A 5,543-nucleotide genomic window follows, 5' to 3' on the forward strand; every position below is an offset into this window, starting at 1 on the left:
TATGTGAATATATATATATATATATATATATATATAGTCATGGGACGTGGAGTATAGTGTGGGAGTGGAGTCAAGGGTATTGTAATAGATATGTATGATAATATTGGGGCAGAAGTGGGGTGGCTGATTGGGGGAAGGGTTTTGTCACCTCGAGGGTTAAAAAGTATAACTATTGCACTGTGTTGTACAGCTGAAACTAATTCTAAAAAATGTGTATTTCACAATAAAAAATAATAGTAATAAAAAACAATACTAAAACTGACAAAATTGCAAAAAACAATCACTTTAGGACTCTAGAAATTTTCCAGAAGGAGAGGAAAGAGAGAAAGGAGCAGAAAAAATTATTTTGGAAATAATGATTAGAACAATCCCAAATTTGGAATATAATCAATAATGTTGTAAATATTTTTTAGGGGGCCAGATGGACTCATGTCTTGTTAGGGAGACCACTTCATAGTCAGTGGAGTCCACCGCACTGTATTTCTGAAGCTGATGTTGAATAATATTGTATGTCAACTATAATTATATATACATATAGTCATGGGATGTAGAGTGTGGGAATGGAGTCAATAGAATTGTAATAGATAAGTATGATATCAGGGGTGGGAGGGCAGTAGATGGGGGAGGGGGGTTGTTTCTGTGTGAGGGGTGAAAAGGATAACTATTGCATTGTTCTGTACACCTGAAACTAACAATAAAAAAGAAAATCCCAAATTTGATGAAAACATTAATGTACAGATACAATAAGTTCAATGAATTCCCTGTAGGATACACACAAAGATCTCTAACTAAACACATCATGTTCAAATTGAAAGCCAAAGAGAGAATCCTGAAAGCCACAGGAAAAAAATGATTCATCAGGTACAAGGGAATCACATTACATACAAGGGAATAACAATGATTTCTCATCAGCAACAATGCTGGCCAGAAGGCAGTGGCATGATATATTCAAAATGCCAGAAGAAAAGAATATGTCAGCAATGTTTCTATTTTAGCAAAGCTATCTTTTGAAAATAAAGGCAATGGGTAAAGGATATGAATAGACATTTCTCCAAAGAAGGTATAGAAATATCCAATAAGCACATGAAAAGATGCTCAACATCATTATCCCTTAGGGAAGTAAAAAATGACAATGAGATACCAATTCACACCCCACCAGGATGGCTATTATCAAAGTCAGAGAGTAACAAATCAGAAGCTACATAAACTGCTGGTGGGAATGTAAAATGGTGCAGCCACTTTGGAAAACATTCTTGTAATTCCTTAAAAAGTTAAATATAGAATTAACATTTGACTCAGCAATTCCACTTTTAAGTATATACCCAAGAAAAATAAAGAGATGTGTACACACAAAAACTTGTATGTGAATATCATTAGCAGCATTATTCATACTAGCCCAAAGTGGAAATGACCCAAATATCCATTAACTGATGAATGGATAAACAAAATCTTGCATACTCATACAATGGAATATTATTCCAGGATAGAATGCATGCTAAGCCACACAACAAGTCTAAATAAATTTTGAAAGATTAATATTATATTAAGTAAAGGGACTAAGAAGTACAAATTGGTAGTTATAAAATAGTCATTTTGATGTAATAAAGTACAACATAGGGAATATAGTCAATGATATTGTAATAACTATGCCCAGTGCCAGATGGGTACCAGACTTATCAGGGGGATTGTCATGCTTGCGACCGGAGACGCCAAGGACGAGACAGAAATGCAATGCAGAGAACAGGGAGGACAGACAGGTGACGTCTGACCCCACATCCTCGCTGACTTCAGTCTTTTATTAGAGATAACAGAGGAACAGGTGATAGAAAAAAACAAGCACGCCCCTAAAGCTAAGGGAGAAATGCTTAGTCTAAAGATGTTTTTTAGCTCAAGAGGGGAAAACAGCCTCAAGGACTTTGGCTGAGCACACACTGATTTCAGTGTGGCAGGCCTTACTCAATTAACTCTTAGTTGACCGCCGAACTTTGGCTCAAGGCAGCGACCTTACAATCTTGGTTTTGGGGGCTCATGTGAGGGAGTCCCTAATGTGTCCCTACAGAAGATCACTTCATAAACTATGTAAATGTCTAACCACTATGCTGTACATCTGAAACTAACATAAAATAATATTAAATGTTAACTATAATTTAAAAATAGTCACAGGGATATATAGTACAGCATAGGTAATATAGTCAATAATATTCTAATAACTATGTACAGTGTCAGATGGATAATAGACTTATTGGGGTTATCACTTTGTCAGGTATATAAATGTCTAATCACTATGTTGTGTTGTACACCTGAAACTAATAAAAATGAGAAAACATTATATGAAGTACCTTTTGCAATCACAATAGAATTAAACTATAAATTAAGAACAGAAAGAAAACTGAAAAATTCACAAATCTGTGGAAATTAGACAATGAATAGATGAAAGGAAAAATAAGGGAAATTAGAAAATACTTCAAACAAATGAAAACAACAACAACAACACATCAAACCTTATGGGATGTGGCAAAAGCAGTGCTCAGAGGAATATCACCTGCAAATGACTACATTAAAAAAGAAAAATCTCAAATGAATAATCTAACTTCACACCTTAAGAAACTAGAAAAATAAGCAAGTTAAATCCAAAATTAGTAGAAAGAAGGGAATAATAAAGATTAGAGCAGAGATAAGTAAAACAGAGAAAAAATCAGTAAAGAAAACCAACTAAACTAAAAATTGATTCATTGAAAATATCAACAAATTGACAAACCTTTAGGTAGAAAAAAAGAGAAAACTCAAATCATTGAATCAGGAATGAAGGAGGGGACTTTACCACTGACCTTACAGAAATAAAGAGGGTTATAACAGTATAATATGAACAATTGTATGCCAACAAATTAGATAACTGATACAAAATAAAGACATTCTTGGAAAGACACAAACATCTGAAAGTTTCTCAAGAAGAAATAGAGTGTTAATGGACTTATGAAAAGTAAGGAGGTTGAATTAGTAAAAACAAAAACATACAAACAAACAAACAAACAAAATCTTCTCATAGAGAAAAGCCCAGGACCATATGGCTTCTCTGGTGAATTCTACCAAACATTTACAGAATTAACAGCTCACAAACTCTTCCAAAAATTAGAAGAGTAGTCTATAATTCCCAACTTATTTTATGGGGCTAGTATTACCCTATGCTTATATAAAAAAGATGAAGGCATCACAAAAAGAGAAATCTACAGACCAATATTCAGTGGCATTAAGTACGTGCACATTGTTATGCATTCGCCACTACCATCCATCTGCAGAATTGTTTTATCATCCCAAACTGAAACTCTGTACCCTTTAAACAATAGCTTCTCATTTCCCTCTAACCCCAGCCCCAAGAAACCACCTTTCTACTTTCTGTATCTATGAATTTGACTATTCTATGTACCTCATATAAGTGGAATCATACAGCGTTTATGCTTTTGTATCTGGCTTATTCCACTTAACATAATGTCCTCAAGGTTTATTCACGTTGTAGCACATGTCAGAATTTCCTTGCTTTTTAAAAAAGGTTGAATAATATTTCATTGTCTGGATATACCATGTTTTGTTTATCCATTCATCTGTTGATGGACATTTGGGTTGTTTCCACCTTTTGGCTATTGTGGATAATGCTGTTATGAATGGTGTACAAAACCTGTTTGAGTACATATTTTCAATTGCTTTGTGTACATACTACCCAAAAGTGGGATTGCAGGATCATATGGTAATTCTGTTTAATTTTTTGGAGAAATTTCCATACCGTTTTCCACAGCAGCTGTATCATTTTACATTCCCACCAGCAACACACAATGGTTTTGATTTCTCCACAACCTTGGCCAACACTTGTTAATTTCGATTTTTTGGATAATAGCCATACTAATGGGTGTGAAGTGGTATCTCATTGTGGTTTTGATTTGTATTTACTTGATGATTACTGGTATTGAGCATGATGAGGTAAGGAATGGAAGATTACTTCATGTCAGAAATGACGCTATAAACTTGATAAACCTCTAGCTAGATTGCTGACAAAAAAGAGCAAAGATACAAATTATCAATATCATGAATGAAAGAAGGTACATCATATATATACATATACATATATACACATATATGAAGTATTATGAACAATTATGTCCATAGGAAGACACAAATGATCAAATTTGTCTCAAAAAGCAGAAAATCTGAATAGCTCTATATTTGTTAAAGAAATTGGATTTGTAATTTTAAATCTTCTTGCTAAGAAAACTCCAGGGGTCAGATGGCTTCTCTGGCTAGTCTTAGCTAACATTTAGGCCTGATCATATAGTGAAGAATGGAATCTTGCCCAAAGAGAGGTCTGGCTTTTGCCCTTGGCTTCTGAGAGGTAATCTCTAGTCCTTTGGAATGTCATGCCTAATAGGCGTAGTGGCTTTGTGTGATGCAATATCAGCTTGCATTCCTGAGGGCCTGGAGACTGTGATTGGTCATGTGGGCAGTCAACCATGCTTACATCATGGAGCTCCAATACAACTCCGGGCACCAAGACTCAGGTGAGTTTCCTTGGCTGGCAATACTCTGCGAATATTGCCACACAATGATGGCAGGAAAGTAATGCTGTGCATGACTCCACAGGGAGAGAACAACTGGAAGCTCCGTGCTTGGTACTTCCCTGGACCCTGCCCTACATATATCTACCCTTGGCTGACTTTAATCTGTATCCTTTAGCTACAATAACCATAATCACGAGTATAATTACTTACAGTGGGTTATGTGAGGCCTTCTAATTATTGAACCTTGGTGTTCAATGACCTTGGGGACCCCAGAACTTGCAATTGGTGTCAGAAGTGAGGGTGGTCTCATGGAGACTGTCCTCCAACCTTTATAATGACATAATATAAATCCTATACAAACTCTTTAAAGAAAATAAGGAGGAAATAATTCCCAATGATTTTTTCAGACCAGCATTACCTTTGACATTAGACTAAGAAATTACAGGGAAAGAAAAGTATAGACTAATAACCTCATGAATATTGATGTAAAAACCCTTAACAAAATATTAGCGAATGGAATCTAGTAATATATGACAATAAATGTGAGGTTACCATTCAGAATTTAATTGAATTAAATATATTAATAGAATAAAGGAAAAAACATCTGATAATCTCAATGGTGACAGGAAAATAATATGACAAAATTAATATACAATCATGATGAAAAGAAAAACCTCTCAGTAAACTAGGAATAGAAAGGAACTTCCTCAGTCTGTTAAGAGGCATATACAAAAGGCCACAGCCACTATCATATTTAATGGTTAAAACCTAAACACTTTTCCTCAAGCTCATTAATTCTTTCGTTGGCTGAATTGAGGTTGCTGATGAGCCTGGCATCGCTAGGAGTTAGGTTGATGGGCAGCCAATAGGGCTACTGTTTAATATTACAATAAGAGGGGCTGGCCGAGTGGTGTGATGGTTAAGAACTGGCTTGGGACGCCAGAGGGCCCCGGTTCGGATCCCACATATGAGGGCCAGTGACACTGCCCTCCACAG

This window comes from Hipposideros armiger, unplaced genomic scaffold, assembly GCF_001890085.2.
Source record: "Hipposideros armiger isolate ML-2016 unplaced genomic scaffold, ASM189008v1 scaffold_7, whole genome shotgun sequence".
Classification (NCBI taxonomy): Eukaryota; Metazoa; Chordata; class Mammalia; order Chiroptera; family Hipposideridae; genus Hipposideros; species Hipposideros armiger.